We start from the raw sequence: 18637 nt of genomic DNA on the forward strand, positions 1-18637 counted from the left end.
TCCCTGCTACAATACCAGCCCAACATACAACTGACAAACAATACACTATGCCCACACCGCAATGCAGCCACCCACACCACAACACACTAACCTCAGGCACCTCACTGTCACAACACAAATCATCCTTCAACAAAACTCAACGCACCCTCTCCCACCCCGCCAGATATTGGTGTGTAGTGATTGTTTCCTTGAAATAATTCACTCGTGTGTTTCCTTGAAATAATTCACTCGTGGGGGCATCGTCATTTTTAGTCTTTTCTCCGTGAATACATGAGATTCAACGATATTCATGTACTCCCTGCGCGTCATAATAAAAGTTTAAGTGGATGGAAGTTGGGAGCTGCGTGACTGACAAGGAAAGCACCTTAACGTTCAAACACACTTCGCCACGAAACATTCTCTTTACAAATCCAGGTCTTTGTTTCATTTCCAGGTGCCAACAGACTAGGATAAAAACACCCTACCAGTGGTCGGCCCGGGTGTCGAACCCGCGACTTCAAGTGTACTGACACAATGATCGCCTTCAGTAAAGTACGCCAGAGTTGTGACAACATTCTTTACGTCAAAGAAGCTGAACATGTTGTACGCTAGTTGACCAGGCGTACCAAGGGTTTGGCTAACACAAATTCCATTGTCTTGAATAAAGTTGCTAGTATCACTGCAATATTTGACAACAGCATTGCTTACGTTGAATCTGCTCATGTCATAGTTGTGTTCAATGATCCTTTTGTTTATAGCCCTAATCATGTCACCAGTCCATGCAAGGAACACTGTACAACCCAGCCCTCCGTCTACACGTGTCTTTTTCATCAGGCTACTTGACGTCATCCACGTCCATGGCCCAGTCATGTCAGTCCCCGTTCATTCACACAAGGTTTACTCACTTCCTTTACATCCATTCAGGTCCACTCCAGTCCATTCAGGTCAACTACCATACAGTACGTAATGTTCAAGGATTGGCAACTATCATTTTCACAGTGTGCAGTTGGTTCATTATCATAATTTCCAGGACAATAATGTTTAATAAAGTATTGTCATTTCATTTCCTCAGTACAAATCTGCATTTTAAAAGGAGGTGCTATTCATTACATTTACCCCATTAAGAAAAAAAGAAATGAATGTCATTTATGATTCAGGGCCACAAAACAGCCATTATGTATGCTAGTGTGGAGCTGTATGTCACTGGTGTGTTTACAGTTAAACATGTGTATGGCCTGTATGATGAGGTGATAATGGGTCATTATCGGTGTAATGAATTTTGAGCTAAGCTATTTAAGAAGATTTGTCAACACAGAGTGCGATGGCGGCAGTAACTGTGTGATGCTGTCACACCCTGGGCTATTACTGACACTAACAATGGGGGGCGCCGCGCCACTGGGTGATACTGACACGCCCTGGGATATTACTGACACTAACAATGGGGGGCGCCGCGCCACTGGGTGATGCTGTCACACCCTGGGCTATTACTGACACTAACAATGGGGGGCGCCGCGCCACTGGGTGATACTGACACGCCCTGGGATATTACTGACACTAACAATGGGGGGCGCCGCGCCACTGGGTGATGCTGTCACACCCTGGGCTATTACTGACACTAACAATGGGGGGCGCCGCGCCACTGGGTGATGCTGTCACACCCTGGGCTATTACTGACACTAACAATGGGGGGCGCCACGCCTCTGTGTTGGTGTTGATGACATTTGGATTTTGGTGGGAACTTAGTGTATATGGAGAGGTCTTTGGGGTTATTATTTTGTCATTTTTTCCAGGAAGAAATAATTTGAGACGTGACTGAGGGTTTGATAATGACACAGTGAAAAGAAGGAAGGCAGATGGTGGTCAGATGTTTTATTGAGTGAACTTAAAAAAAAAAAAAAAAAAAAAAAGTTTCGTTCCTTGGTGTGAGGGTATAATTATAAACATACAGATTTCGCTACAAGTTTTCACATCTAATCCATCCAACCCACAGATATGTCATTATAAAATAAACCCTCTAATATAATGACACCAGTACTGAGTGGGATAGTTTTAATATGCCTGAAGTTGTAACTACAATACTGCTGCTTGCGTGTTGCTGTAAATATGAAGGTAACATCCCTGATTCTTGAGAATTGTTTTCATGCCTGATGTACCTATACACGACTTTTCGCTTTGGGCTATGATGAAAAAAGAAGGAAAGAAAAATGAAGAACAAAATTAATATTTTTGCCACCCGGGTTCGCAACTCCTATGTAGCATAGTGGTACTTTGCGAATAGCTTTGCACTTAAGTAGCAATTTTCTGCAGTCTGTATAAATATACCTGGTCTTCTGAAGTATTTTAATAGTAGAGCCCCTGAGCCTTACCTACGTGACGTCATTGGAATCTGATCCATCCCTACATAGTTGGCGATACAGCTATTACTAACGTTCGGTGGTAAAAGAAAGAAAGAAAAAAAGACTTCATTGGGATGAAGTTGTTAATCACACACGTTGTACTGAATATTAATACATATGCCCATTGTTGTTGGATCCCTTAGCATTTTTTTTTTAATTATGCTTCAATAGCAGAAAAGAGAGAGAGAGAGAGAGAGAGAGAGAGAGAGAGAGAGAGAGAGAGAGAGAGAGAGAGAGAGAGAGAGAGAAGCCTAAGGGATGTCTTGTTTGCATATTTCATTGATAGTGCCTCAGTTCGCCGCTCTCTCTCTCTCTCTCTCTCTCTCTCTCTCTCTCTCTCTCTCTCTCTCTCAAATTTTCACTGAAAGGCAGGCAATTTAGAGAGATCTTGATCAGCTGTTTAACTGGGCCCAAGTCTGGCAAATAAATTTATCATCATCATCATCATCATCCAGATCTCCTTTCCCACCCTAGGGCAGGGTGAGGAGTAGCAATGTCCAGACAGCCCAAATTTGCCCAGTCTTATGGGCCATGCATCCATTCACTCATCATTCAAGCCCCCGGAATCCTGGCTTTATCGGATACGCCAAAAAACATTCACCACGTTCCGTAGCTTCACATAAACGTATCCGATTGAGTCAATCCAGACGTTGCCATGTTAAAAAGGGGTGCCAAAATCCCTGATCATGCACTTCTCCTCACAACATTCATCCAGCCAGCTTGATCTCCTGTCCGTTCCCTAGCCTCACTGACTTCCAAACCTCTCTTCCTCACACACTAGTCCACTATATCTCTCTACCTTCTCCTTGGCCTACCTCGCTTCCTCCCTCCTTCGAATTCACTCAGATATACTTTTTTCACCACTATCGTTATCCATTCTCTCCACATGACCATACCATCTCAGTACGCTCTCTTCGATTCTGGTGTCCACCGACTTCCTCACTCCGCATCTTTCACGAATCACATTATTTCGTATTCTATCCACCCTCTGTAGTCCACGTACATTCCTCAGCAGTCCCATCTCCACTGCTCTTACTCTTGACTTTTCATTTCCATGCCACACCATAGTCTCACATCCATATGAATCGATATGAATTTAAATATTAATAAATGTAGCTTGGTAATCATTGACAGTCAAAACGTTGGAGCTACCGTAGTTATAGTATGACTAATGTCCAGCTTGATAGGGTAAACCATGAAGAAGACTTAGGAGTTATAATAACAAACGATTTGAAACCAAACAAAGAATGTACAGAAGCTGTGAAAAAAAAAATTAAATTGATTGTGTTTATAGGTAGAGCATTTGAATAATAATCCGATAATATCGTCCTTACTTTGTACAATTCCTTAGTATGCCCGCACTTTTTTTTTTTTTTTTTTAGCGAGGAAGAAGGAACCAAAGGCCATGAGCCCGCAGTAACAGTTCCCTCCAAGAGAAAAACAAAATACAATAGAGAGCCAAATTCAAGATCCGATCATTTTGAGATGCATGGACACACTGCGTTTGAAAGACTGGAGATCATAGGCAGCAGGAAATACAGACAGAGGGAGACAGTTCCAGAGCTGACCTGTTGCATAAATGAAAGACTGGGAGTAACAGTTAACTCTTGCATTAGAGAGTTGGACAGAAAAGGGATGAGAGTTTGCTGCCAGACGGGTGCTACGCGCCCGTCGTAGAGGTGGAGGAATGCAAGCAGACAGTTCAGAGGAGCAGTGACCATTAAAGTAGCGATAGAAAAGAGATAAAGATGCAACAGTGCGGCGAAGAGACAGAGGTTGAAGGGAGTCAGTAAGAGGAGGAGAGTTAATGAGACGAAAAGCCTTTGACTCCACCCTATTGAGAAGAGCTGTATGTGGGGAGCCTCCCCACACATGAGAGTTGTACTCCACACACGGGCGGATAAAACCCCTGTATAGAGTCAACCATTGTGCAGGGGTAAAGAAAGAGCGGAGTCGGCTTAGCACATCCAATCTCTTGGAAGCAGATTTTACAAGAGATGTAATATGATCTTTCCAAGATAAGTCCCGAGTAAATGAAACCCCAAGCATGTTCAAGGATGATGCAGGATTAAGCTGAATATTATTAAACATTAGTGGGTATACCTGTGGAAGATTTTGTCGGGTTGATAGGTGTAAGAACTGAGTCTTAGATGCATTAAAAACAAAAATATTATTTTTACCCCAGTCAGAGATATGAGCCAAGTCAGACATTAGGTGTGCCATAGCCTCTTCCCTTGTTTGATGAAGTAGCTGTTGAGATGGGCGTTGCAGGAACCGAATGGAAAGGTGAAGGGTGGAGTCATCAGCATATGAGTGGATAGGGTTAGATGTACAGCTTAGAAGATCATTGATGAATAAAAGGAAGAGAGTTGGTGATAGGACAGAGCCCTGAGGAACACCACTGTTGATAGATCTAGGAGAAGAACGATGGCCGTCTACAACAGCGGCTATAGAACGACCAGAAAGGAAGCTAGCGATGAAGGCACAGATAAAGGGATAGAAACCATAGGAGGGCAGTTTGGAAATTAAAGATTTATGCCAGACTCGATCGAAAGCCTTTGAGATGTCAAGTGCAATGGCAAAGCTTTCGCCAAAGTCCCGAAAGGAGGATGACCAGGAGTCTGAAAGGTAGGTGAGAAGATCGCCAGTGGAGCGTCCCTGACAGAACCCATACTGACGATCGGAAAGAAGGTTGTGATAGGAAAGATGCCTTAAAATTTTTCTATTAAGAATTAACTCGAAAACTTTTGAAATACAGGACGTTAAAGCAATTGGACGATAGTTGGAGGGTTGGGAGTGGTCACCCTTCTTTGGGACTGGCTGAATGAGAGCAAACTTCCAGCAAGAAGGAAAGGTACAAGTTGACAGACAAAGGCGAAAGAGTTTGCCTAGGCAGGGTGTAAGCACAGAAGCATAGTTCTTGAGAACAACAGGAGGGACCCCATCAGGCCCATATGCCTTGTTAGTACTGAGGCCAGTGATGGCAGAAAATACATCAACTGAAGAAATTTTAATGTCAGCCATGAGGAAGTCAGAGGGGGGAAGTGATGGAGGAACAGCACCGGAATCGTCTAAGGTGGAATTGGAGGAGAAAGTCTGTGCGAAGAGATCTGCTTTATCAGTAGAAGAAATAGCTACAGAACCATCAGAGTAGAAAAGAGGAGGGAAGGATGATAAGGTAAAGTTGTTAGAAAGATTTTTGGCAAGGTGCCAGAAGGAGCGGGAAGAATTCGAGTTGGAGAGTTGAGAGCATTTAGTATGGATAAAATTATTTTTAGTAGAGCGAAGAACAGACTTAGCACGATTCTGGGCAGAAACGTAAAGATGATGTGATTCAGGGGTGGGTTGGCTCCGGTACCTTTTGTAGGCCCTCTCCTTGTTGCAGACAGCATTAAAACAAGCGTGATTAAACCAAGGCTTTCTTGCGTTAGTCAAAGGATATGAGAAAGGAATGTATGCTTCCATGCCCGAGAGAATAACCTCTGTAATGCGCAAGGCGCACTCAGATGGCTCACGGCCATGGAAGGAATAATCAATCCAGGGAAAATCAAAGAAGTACTGCCTGAGGACCTCCCAGTCCGTGGCTCCAAAATGCAACAGACGACGTTTCCCTGGAGGGTCCACAGGCCGTACCGGAGTGATAGGACAGGTTAAGGTAATAAGGTTGTGATCGGAGGAGCCCAACGGAGAGAAAAGATTAACAGAGTAAGCAGAAGGATTAGTTGTGAGGAAGAGGTCAAGTATGTTGGAGCTCTCTCCAAGGCAGTCAGGGATAAGGGTAGGGTGCTGTACAAGCTGCTCTAGGTCATTAAGGATAGAAAAGATGTAGGCTTGTTCACCAGGTGGATCCGTGAAAGGAGAGGAGAGCCAAAGGTGGTGGTGAACATTGAAATCTCCAAGAATGGAGATTTCAGAGAAAGGAGAAATGGACAGAATGTGTTCCATTGTAGAAGTAAGATAGTCGAAGAATTTTTGATAGTCAGTAGAATCAGGGGATAAGTAAACAGCACAGATATATTTAGTCAGAGAATGACAGGAAAGCCGAAGCCAGAGTGTGGAGAATTCAGATGAATCAAGTTCAGGAACACGAGAGCAAGATAAGTCGTTGCGTATGTATACACAACAGCCACCTTTGGCTTTGAAATGAGTATAGAGAAAGTAGGAGGATACAGAAAAGGGTTTGCTGTCAGTTGCCTCAGACAGCTGAGTCTCCGTTAGAAAAAGAAGGTGAGGTTTAGAGGAGGAGAGGTGGTGCTCAACAGAGCGAAAGTTAGATGAAAGGCCGCGAATGTTGCAGAAATGAAGAAGAGAGTCAGACAGTGGTTCCAGGCACCTCGAGTCATCACTGGGAGAGGGGCGGATGGCGGGGGCATTTTTGGTCCCCCCCCCCGTGGACTCCGAGGCTTGATGAATCGACGCCATTTTTGGTGAATTTTGAATAGGAAGTGTAGTGTGTACTGTGCATGTAGTTTGGTGAAGATAGTTAGAGAAATTTGTACTGGAGAGCATGCTGGCCTACTCTCTGTGTAACTGAGACACTGAAAAAGTTCAGCAAAGGGGGAGGGTCAGGAACTAGTCCTGAGGGCTGATGAAACGGGAACTCCAGCACTCCCTGTCATCAGCTTTCCATCCACCTCGGGAGTACTGCCCTGCTCGACTGGTGCTACAGTCTACTCCTCAGTATTGCGTTCAATTTTGATCAGTGTATTATAAAAACGATTTGGAAAAGCTTGAAAGGGTACAGCAAGGGATGACAAAGATGATACCTAGATTGGAAAATAAACCATACGAAGAACATTTTGAAGTCTTGAATCTCTTTAGCCCCTTAACCGCGGGGCGTCACTTTCGTGATGCTCGGCCACAATGGATCATACCGCGGGGCGTCACTTTTGTGATTCTGTGTTGTTTTGAATGATCCCGGGCTCTCAAGTGGTAGCTTGTATCATATATCAGTACTGCCAATGTCCAACACTAGTCAGGTCTCCAAATCTCATCTGTACTCCCATCCATTGTTGACAATTTAGCGATTTTACCCCCTTCGTGACTTCCCTCCCTACCTGCCCTCCATTACCCTGTCCTCTCACCTCCCATGCCGCTCTGCGCTACGCAAATTTCCCCCGGATTTTTCCACAGATTTCATCCATTGAAATAAGCCCTATGCCCTATACTTATACAAAATAATATATACCAAAAAAAAAAACAGGTAAGTGATAGTGTTATACACCAGGAATTGGCTAATTATCACCTGACAAAACCTCACATGCATTCATTTGCTACATTACCACGGTAATTTCCCCTTTGAATTATGCCTTGTAATCGATGTCTGTAATAAAAATATAAATCAGAAAGGAAGGGAGAAGCCTAAGTGACATTTACATTCACCTGGAACTACCTATTTCTTTATGTATTGCCGAGATTTTCTACCTATAAAAAATTAGCATGTAAGTTAGCAGCAGTCAGCCTAAGTGTCATTGTCAACCCTTCCCTTCTCAGATAAGCCGCAGCATTTAGTTCCTTGTCCTCCGCTGTAGAGAAACAATGTCGCACTTACGCCCCGCCATTCTTGCCGCTTCTGCGCCCATTGCAAAGGGCCCCGTGACCTCTACCCCTAAGAAAAGTAATGAGGCAAGCAGGAAAGGCCTTAGTGACTCTGCAGTGGCACGTGAACTGGCAGAATTGTCCATGGTTATGATGGACAGTGACTTTGACAATTCGGGTGAATCTTGTGATGAGGCGGGTGAGGTTATCGTGCCAGAAACAGCTACAACGAGTGCTTCAGTGTCTGAATTAGTGTCTAGCTCCAAGGGAAAGGAGCCTTTAGTGCAGCAAGGACAGGAATTTGGGAAGGGAGTGAAAAGGCGGCATGTTAGCCCCAGAACAATGCCCCCACGTGATCCAGCCCGCCATGAGTCACGAGTGCATTCACCTCCCCGTTCCCCAAGCCCCACTTCACTCATTTCTTCATCATCGTCGGCTGAGTTATCTCCGGAGTCTTCATCATCGGAGTCACCACCAGCATCAACAGTGAAGGCAGGCCGTAGAGGTAGAGGTAAATCAAGGAGAGTGAAAAGTAGTGTAGCTAGTAGGGTAAGGGCTGCTAGTGCCGTATGGCAACCTAGGGTCAGTGCGAGTGACCTTGACCGAGATAAATCTGCCTCACAGCCAACCTCCACCACCACCACCACCACCCGCCCTACACCGCCACGACAGGGAATCCTGGACGCCTTCGCATGGACGGAAGGGTCAGATTTTGTGCCAGAAAATTTAGTGTTTGATGGGAGCTCCTCAGGAGTTCAGCCTACCTTCACTATGGACGAAAATGCTGAGTGTGTCGACTACCTTTTGACCTTTCTAGATGACGAAGTCATGCAGCACATATGTGATGAGACCAACAGATATGAATCACGTGCTGCAAGTGGTACAGGTGCAGCCAAGATGCAACAGTGGTCCATGCTGGGAGTGCAGGAGCTGTATGTGTTCTTTGCCCTCATGCTTCTCATGCCACACTCCAAGAAGCATGAGTTGGAAGAATACTGGTCCATGGACCCCTTACTACCCTCACCCACCTTCAATAAGTACATGGCCAGAGATCGCTTCCGGAACATCATGAGAAACCTGCACTTTGCCGACAACGATGTACCTTCCCAAACCGACCCACTCTGGAAGATCCGGGAGATTCTGAGCAGAATGAAGGATAAGTTTATGTCATTCTTCCACCCCTTTCAGAAGGTTGTCATTGACGAATCCTTGGTTTTGTTCAGAGGACGTCTTCGGTTTGTTCAGTACATTCCAAGCAAACACATCGCTTTGGAATTAAGTTCTTTGTACTGTGTGACTGTAAGACGGGGTACATCCTTGACTTCGTCATATATTCAGCCAGCACTGTCGATCTGGATAAAACACACCCCCTTGGCTTCTCAGGCTGTGTAGTGAAAGTGCTCCTAGAAAAGTATTTTGATGGGAATCATGTGCTGTATACAGACAACTACTATACAGCACCGAAACTTGCCAAATACCTTTCAGAGCACGGCATTGGCTCCTGCGGCACTGTCAAAAGTAATCGTGCCCACTTCCCCAAATTCCCAGAGGCAGGAACCTCGCAGCGAGGAGACGTGCACCTACGCAAGTCTGAGAAGATGCTGGCAATATGGTGGCATGACAAGAGGGTCGTGCACATGCTCACCACCGTACATAAGGGGGAGATGACAGACAGTGGGAAGGTCGACCATAGGACAGGCGAACCTGTGATGAAACCTGATGCTGTGTTGGACTATAATATCAACATGCGGCTGGTGGACAAGTCCGACATGATGATTGGTGAGATCGACTGCCTCAGGAAGAATACTAGGTGGTACAGGAAAGTTTTTCTGCATCTCATAGATATGACGATGCTGAACGCCTTCATCCTGTACAAGATGAAGGTCAAACCACCCAAGTCCTTCTCCCTGAGGTTGTTCGCCAGGACTTGTGTCCAGCAGCTGGTGGAAAGATATGGTAGGGTGACAGCAGCAACTCCAAGGCACCATCCAGTAACACTTCCCGACCGACTTGAGCAGAGGGCGTATATGGATCGGCACAGACTTGAGCTTATGCCTGCCACAGGGAAAAGGAAGGCTGCGATTCGCAGGTGTCAGGTATGTGCACATACCACCCGCCGCACACCTGAGCACAAACGCACCTCTTGGCAGTGTGCTGAGTGCCAGGTTCCCCTCTGTGTTACCTGCTTCTTCGATTACCACAGCCAGAAGCAGTTCTAACAGTGCAAGTCTGAAAGCAGAATAATTTGGAAATAATGTTTAAATAATGTGTAAATAGCAGGTGAAAGCAATGGATGTTCAGTACATATGATTGAACAGTGTATTACAGTTTTATCTTACTGAAAGTGACAATGAATAACATAGTGTAAGTAAAATAGAAGGGTAAATATTGAAAATAGAATAGAAAATGTAAATAGTAATGTAAGTAATTAGTAATATAAGAATATGAGTACAAATAATTTGTTATAACAGTGAAAGTGAATCCGTGGCTCTCTACGTATTTTACTGAATGAAAAATTGAATGACTTCAGTGACAATAAACTAATACTACTGAAGGAAACTTATGGAGAAAGACTCCAGATATATATGTGATATAGTAATAGAAATATAAAGTGTGAGGGGTTTTATGAATAATAAATGACAGAGTACCAAGAGCGAACTAGCGCAAGTGCGACGATCAGACTCGCTCGTAATTTCCATTGCTTTCACAGTGTTTTTTTTTTTTGAGTATGGATCCCAAACTACTTGAAAATCATAGAATAGTGTTTATAGTGTTTATATCTGGCTGTGGTAATCATATTACGGGTTGTCGGGAAGTGTAAAGTGGAGACTTCGTTACCCTATTTCAGAGGTCTCCACAAGTCCTACGGTAACCAAAGGAGGCTCAACAAACATTCCAGGAGAAAGCTGAAGGTATGTGCCATAAGCATATGTAATTTTTTTGTTCTAGGACTAATACCTGATTTTTGGCAAATATTTTTTGAGAGTCTGTCGGAGCCCGAATAACCCCGCGGGACACGCAAAACATTGGTAAACATGCCCGCGGTGTAGGGGTTAGGCCCTATTCACACTATAGGGACGGTCACGCTCCAGTCACGCTCCACTCTCCGTCTGCACGTGGTTCTGGTGCATTCACACGTACGGTCCGCTCTCGCTTCGTTCACGGTCCCGTCATCCCCTCCCCCTCAACTGAAGTGCCACCACCATTGACGGAGGATGTGTGACTTTTCAAGAGTCACACATCCTCCGTCAATGGTCATTAAATATTTTATTTCAGGAGAGAGAGAGAGAGAGAGAGAGAGAGAGAACACTCGCAGCAAAGAGACAAATAGTTTCACTGTAAACTCTATAACACAACCAAGTAGACAAACGCTTAAAATACGGGTGATTTCTTGTGTCGTGGGAACGGCTTAATGAATGGTATCAGTGTCTATCCTGCCTCACCTACTATATTCATTTCCTACTCCCACTGCCACACCCATGCCCACACCAGCATATTGAGCCGTCCACACAACACACAAGATACTGTCAGGCGAGTTTCCAGTGTAGAGCTATAGGTCCGCCCTGAATGAAATTTCGTACTCACTGTGGGTTTAGAGATTCCACAGGACCTCTCCCTTAAGCCCCTGTCACACATACGTGACTCAAGGGCCGACCCCGGCGAGACTCAAGGTCGTGTCCTAATTGGCTCCCACGCCTCCCGACTGGCCCCGAATCTGCTCTGCTCATGACTGCCTAACGACCGCGTCAGGACTGCTGCACGACCTGTCATGACGTCCTCAAGAACGCGACATGATCACGAGGCGACCACGAGGTGATGGAGCTACGAGTCTTCAAATCTGAAATTTAACGAATTTTTATCAGCCACGACCGTGATACGACTGCCCACGAACACAAGACGACTGCGTGACGCATTTGGGGAATGCACCCCAATCCCCCCACAACACCCCCACGTCCCCCCACGACCGACCCATGGGGCGGAGTATCATATCTAGACCACCAATGACATTTAGTGAGGGGCAGGGCATCACACCTAGACCACCAGTGACACCCAACGTGGGGCGGGGCATCACACCTGAACCACCATTGACACCCAGTGTGGGGCAGGGCATCACACCTAGACCACCAATGACACTCAGCGCATCACCATGGACCTCTCCTGTGTCTAGTCAGTTGATGAGGTACATGCATTCACAACGGATTTTTTGTCAGCGATAGCATCACGACATGCAGCGACCGTATCACGACGCATCCAACTGAGCTAAGACTGCTTTACAACCGACATACAACACTCCCGACGACGATGCAACTGTGACCCAACTTTTGGCAAGTCGTGAGGCGGCCACGATTTTTTAACGCACGCATTAAAAATTCATGAGGCTCGAGGATTCGTCCAAGAGGCTCACGACCTTCCTCCAGAGTTCGGGCTTTGTCGGAGAATCAAGGGACGACTGATGACAAAAGCCGTTACGACCTTGAGTTGCGCCGCGGTCGGGCCTTGAGTCGCGTATGTGTGACAGGGGCTTTAGCGATATATTTTGCGTATGACACTTCTGTATTGATAGTTTTTTATTTATGTAAACTATGCCCATATTAAAACGAAATAATTTACATACAAGAGAAAGCTAAGGAGTAATGTTCAAAATAAATCGCTAAGGAAGAGTGTAAGGAAGACTACTATGCAGCTAGATGTACTTGTAAAACAGGAATCTCTCTCTCTCTCTCTCTCTCTCTTTCTTTCTCTCTCCCTCTCTCTCTCTCTCCCTCTCTCTCTCTCTCTTTCTCTCTATCTATCTATCTATCTATCTATCTTTTCAAGAGACTCAGCAGCAGTACCCGTCCGTACGAGGACTGAATCAAGACCGGAGCCTAGGAGCGGAGTGAGACCATGGTGGGTGTTCACACAGTCGGTTCGCTCCTCTCACGGTCCACTCTCGCTCCGGTCAAAATATCTTTCGAATGGATCGTGAGCGGAGCGTTCCTTGACCGCTACTGCCAGTGTGAATGCTTCCACTGAAATGCATCTAATGATATTTGACCGGACCGTGAGCAGAGCGAGAGCGGAGCGCGACCGTCCCTATAGTGTGAATTGGGCCTTACACTGACTAAACGGAGGTTACGAGATTTAATTCAAGTATTCAAAATATTCAAAGGACATGATAACATGGCTGTCGATAAATATTTCACAGTTGATCATTCGAATTATACTAGAGCCAATGGGCATAAAATAATTGACTAACGATCATTAAATGCATTTCAGTGGAAGCATTCACACTGGCAGTAATGGTAAAGGAACGCTCCGCTCTAGATTTATTCAAAAGATATTTTGACTGGAGCGAGAGTGGACCATGAGCGGAGCGATCCGACCTTGTGAACACCCTCCACGGTCTCGCTCCGCTCCAGTCTTGATTCAGCTCTCTGAATGATGTGTTTTCCTTTTTCAGGTCATCCTCAATTTTTGATAGTATTTTTTCAAATGTTCCAATGTTCAATCTAAAATAACTGTGAAATTTACTTTCATCATCAATCAGATGAGGAAACAGTGTATGGAAATCCCCTTCACTTTTCCTATCTTGCAAGATTGGATGAACCCACACTCTCTTTTCCGACTCTGTTTTCTTCTCTCCTCTTCTTCTTCATCCAGTGCAATGGCGATCATTGCCAACTCGGCTCGTGAAAAGTCACACATCCTCCATCAATGGTGGCGGCACTTCTACTGTTGCGGGAGAGGGGATGACGGGACCGTGAGTGAAGCGAGAGCGGACCGGACGTGGGAATGCACCAGGACCGTGAGCGGAGCGAGAGTGGAGGGTGACGAGAGCGTGACCGTCCCTATAGAGTAGTATGAATAGGGTTTTAGACCCTATTTACATTACACTATAGGGACGGCAATAGTGCAGGCAAGGCTGCCACACCACCCCTGAACATCCTCACTGTGCAGTGTGCAATGTGCAATTTCCAATCTGTGTCCACAGACGCCCCGTTAACTCAGCGTACCCGTACATAGTGTCATGCGTTATTTGTTTAGTTGATTATTCATTTTACTTTACTACTTTCTCTTTCAGTTTATTCGTACTGGTAGCTTATAGAAAAGATTATAGAATGAAACTTTTCCGTTTCAGTCTCTCCTATGATATTTTCATGTCAGTTTTTCCATGATGCATGTTTTTTTTTCTCGTTTTTCCTGCCACGTTTAACTGGAAAGTTTGGAGGCAGGGGAGCTTTCTTGCTTTACTATCCTTATCCTCCAGCATGTAGAATTAGATACTGTAGTCATAGTCTACTCTGTAACAAACAGCCTCGAAAGGACCATGAGTTGTGTTGCTGTTTGCTTTCCTTTTGTACTCCTTTGTACTCCCTCCTCCCCATCTCAGTCTTCCAGTTGGTAGGTTAATCTCTCATACACATCTTTGTCTTTCCGTCTTTCCTCTTCCTTTTCTCTTCACCTATTCATTAATATCGTTTAATACTTTCATGATGGTAGAATGAAGAAAGAGAGGTTAAGTAGGAAACAGTATTTGAATGAGGAGGGTGGGGAGAGAAGGGGAGGGGAATCAATGACGAAATGGAGGAATGGGTTTGCGAGGTACAATGCTGAAGTTGGCATGAGTTGGAGAGAAGACAGCCTGATAACGAAGGGCAGGATGATATGGAAGAGATTTGTTTGTTGCCACCCCTGCTTGGATTAAAGCGTCTGGCTAAAGGTTAAATGGTAACTCTGTAATCAGTATTACTTCAACATAGCCAACATCCTGCCACCTCAGCCGACCAACACAGATGACTCAGACTCACCTAACCAGTCACATCGCGAGTAAATCTTCGTTCAGCCTGGTTATCAACTCAAAGTGCACCAATTGCAATGAACCAATTAGAACAGACGTTCCACTGTTATTGTCCAAGTGATAACATGTGATGATGTGTGATGCTAATCAGTAGCTAACTCACTACCAACACAGACAGTCAACAATGCCAACAAAGCTAACATCCAACAAACAGAACCAACTAACAGCAAATACAAAAAACAGAGAAATATCTATCTATCTATCTATCTATTGCCAGACGCCTCAATCCCGTTTGGGGTGGCCACAAACAAATCGCCTCCAAGTCGCCCTGTCCCCCGCCATTTCACTACCCTGCTCCCAACTCACACCCCCCTCTCTCATATACCTCTCCACCCCATCCCTCCATCTCATCCTCGGTCTCCCCCTCCCTCTTCCACCCTCCACCTCACTCACATACACTCTCTTCGTCAGTCTTTCACCCTCCATCCTCTCCACATGGCCAAACCACCTCAGTGTGTTCCTCACAACGCTTCCTATCACATCCACATCAACACCACAACGCTCCTTTATATCCTCATTCGTCAGCCTGTCTCTCCACGTGACTCCACAAGCTCCTCTTAAATAACTCATTTCCACTGCTCTCACTCTTGACTTGTGTCCTTCCAACAACGTCCAAGCTTCACTTCCGTACGTTAGAGTTGGTATCACAATACTGTCATGTAGTAACTTTTACGTCCAGGCTCACTTCCCAGTTTCTACTCACTGCTTTCAAGGAACCAGCAACCTTTCTTCCCTGCTGTACCCTTTCAAGCACTTCACCCTCCAAACCTCCATCCTTACTCATCACACTACCCAAATACTTAAACGTACTCACATTTTCCAATTCCTCACCATCCAACCTCGCTATACATTCACTGACTTCACCTCTCTCAAAGACCATCACTTTACTCTTCCCTACATTCACCTTTAGGTTCCGTTTCTTACACACTCTCTCAAACTCATCCACCAAGCCTTGTAGCTCCCCTTCATCTTCACTCAACAACACAGTATCATCTGCAAACAACAGTACAGGGAGTTTCCAAACACTATCCCTCTCTCACCAGGGCCACTCCAACATCCACTACCCTACCTTGTACCTCTTTATTACCCCATCCATGTACAGATTGAACAACCATGGAGACATGACACATCCCTGTTTCAAACCAACTTTCAAAAGAGAAAAATTCACTTAGTTCACCATCCACACGCACTGCAGCCTTAGCACCATCATACATACTCGTCACAGCATTCAACAACGTCCCATCTACTCCATATATTCTTAACACTTTCCACAATCCTTGTCTATCCACCCTGTCATATGCTTTCTCCAAATCCATGAAAGCCGCATACAACTTCTTTCCTTTTTCTAGAAACTTTTCCACTAAAGATCTAAGAATGAATATCTGATCTACACAACCTCTTCCCTTCCTAAAGCCTCCTGTTCTTCTCCAACTAATTTCTCTGTTCTTTCTCTAACTCTGTCTATAAGTATCCTACCATACACTTTTCCTATTATACTAAGAAGACAAATGCCCCTATGATTACCACACACTTCTTTTTCCCTTTTCCTTTGTACAAGGGAATAATTATACCTGACTTCCAATCCTCCGGGACTCTACCTCCTCCCAGGCCAATCTGCACATCTTCCACATCCATTCTACTACTATCTCTCCCCATGCTTCAGCATCTCACCACACACTCCATCAATTCCTGGGGCTTTCCCCCTGATTTAACTTTCTTGATTGCTTCCACAATCTCTATCCTACTGATTTCTACCTGTCTTCTCACCTCCTCCTTCTCCCAGCCATTCCCCAGCCACTTATACTCGCATTACTTCCATCCTCTACGTTCAACAATTCCTTAAAGTGTTCTCTCCATCTGCTCACTTTTTCTCCCTTCTCCACTAGTAATCTACCATGTTTATCTTTCACTCCCCTGCTAACTTCACTTCCACCCTGTCTTACTCTTTTCACTTCTCTCCAGAACATTTTCTTACAGTCCCTCCACTTTACACTCAAATTCCTTCCAAATTCCTCATCCACTCTCTTCTTACTCTCTCTTACTAATCTTTTCACCTCTCGTCGTTTCCACATATAACTCTCTCTTCTGCCTCTCAACTTCTTCCACGCCCGTATTTCTCATCCATTCATTGTATGCTTTCTTCTTTGTGCCACAGCCTGTTTCACCTCTTCAGTCCACCACGCTGTTCCTTGCACCCCCCTCCGTCTTCTCTTCCTTCCACACACCACATCACATGCTGCACATATTTCTTCGGTAAATATCTTACACACACCTTCCACGTCTCCCATCTGCTCCAATTCATATTTGCCCAATCGTTCCTCCACTTCTCTCTTATACTCTGCCTTTTTCTCATCCTCTTGTAACCTTTCCACTCTCCTTGCAACTACTCCTTCCTCTCGTCTTTCCCTTCTTCTATTCCTCCATCTTACTTGCATCCTAATTCTGGCCACCACCAAGTAGTGGTCAGAAAGGCCACTCCCCCAACCTCTATAAACTCTTGCATCCAATATACATCTTCGCATCCTTTCATCCACACACACATAATCAATCATTGCCTTCCTTTTCATTCAGTTCACCACCCACCCTTCTCATCACTGCCATGTATACCTGTGGATCATTTTATGCCTGAAGAGGGTATTGGCTATTACCAACCCCCTCCCAGCACAGATGTCCACTAACGCACTCCCATTCTCATCTATCTCAGCAGGCACACCCCACTCACCAACTATTCCATCCACCTTCACATTACCAACTTTACCATTCATATCACCGATCAAAAACACTCTCTCATTCCTTCCAAACTTTTCCATGCACACTTCCACATTTGTCCAGAACTCTTCTCTCACTCTTCTAGCACGATCTTGCGTTGGCGCATACACACACACAATCGCCCACATTTGTATTCCAACTTTCAACTTACCCACACAATCCTTGACCCAACTGATCCATACTGTCTTATGCTCTTCTTCCATCTTTTACTCACAACTATACACACTCCTTCCTTTGCCCTCTCATTCTCATCTACTCCTGCACATATACCCCATCCATACTCCCATTCTCTCACACTTTCTCCTCTCCATTTTGTTTCAGTTATTCCACATACATCCACTTTCGCATCCTCAAGCACCTGGACAATCTCTCTCTCTTTCACCTCATCATTCGCTCCTCTTACATTCCATGTACACATTACCAAGTCCTTTGTCCGGTCCTGGGTCGTCAACGTTTGGTCAGTCCTTGTCCGAGGCTTCTTGTTTGTTTTTTTAGTTAGTTGTTTTCCGGGGAGGGGCACTAACCCTCCGCCAACCCTTTTAGTCGCCTTTTACGACAAGCAGGGATACTGGGGGAGTATTCTTGAAAACCCCCCTACCCCCAGTTACCAGCCTGGTCAAACCACGATCATACCGCCAGTCAGCCCTCCTTCAACGTGGTCATTAAATCGAAATGAAGTAATAAGCACCAACAACCCGCTCGACGTATGGCCTGCAGAACTGGTCCCATTAGCTTAGTGAATGGCAGGGCAAGAGTAGCGGGGTGACGAGGGGTGACATTGGTGTGGTGGTGTGACAAGAGTGAGGGTACTGGGGTGGGGTGACAAGAAGTGAAGAACTGGGAAGGGGATGTTTGGTACATAGTTCACAGCTCAATTCAGTAATTTCTTACATGATAAGGTTAACTAATTAATTGGCATTCCAACCCTTCCAGCCCACTTCACTTTGTCACACTATACGCTGTCTCTCTTCATTTCCAAACTCCAACATCTCCCAGCCGATTTCCCTTCCCACCCCCTCCCTTTCCCATTTTTCCCTTGCCGCCTTTGCTTTGTGCTTCTGAACTACGTGGTTATACTCATGAAAATTGTGTCCTCATAATGATTCATGATCAT

Source organism: Coenobita brevimanus, chromosome 52, assembly GCF_032717465.1.
Source record: "Coenobita brevimanus isolate Jiangsu-jjx chromosome 52, ASM3271746v2, whole genome shotgun sequence".
Taxonomy (NCBI): domain Eukaryota; kingdom Metazoa; phylum Arthropoda; class Malacostraca; order Decapoda; family Coenobitidae; genus Coenobita; species Coenobita brevimanus.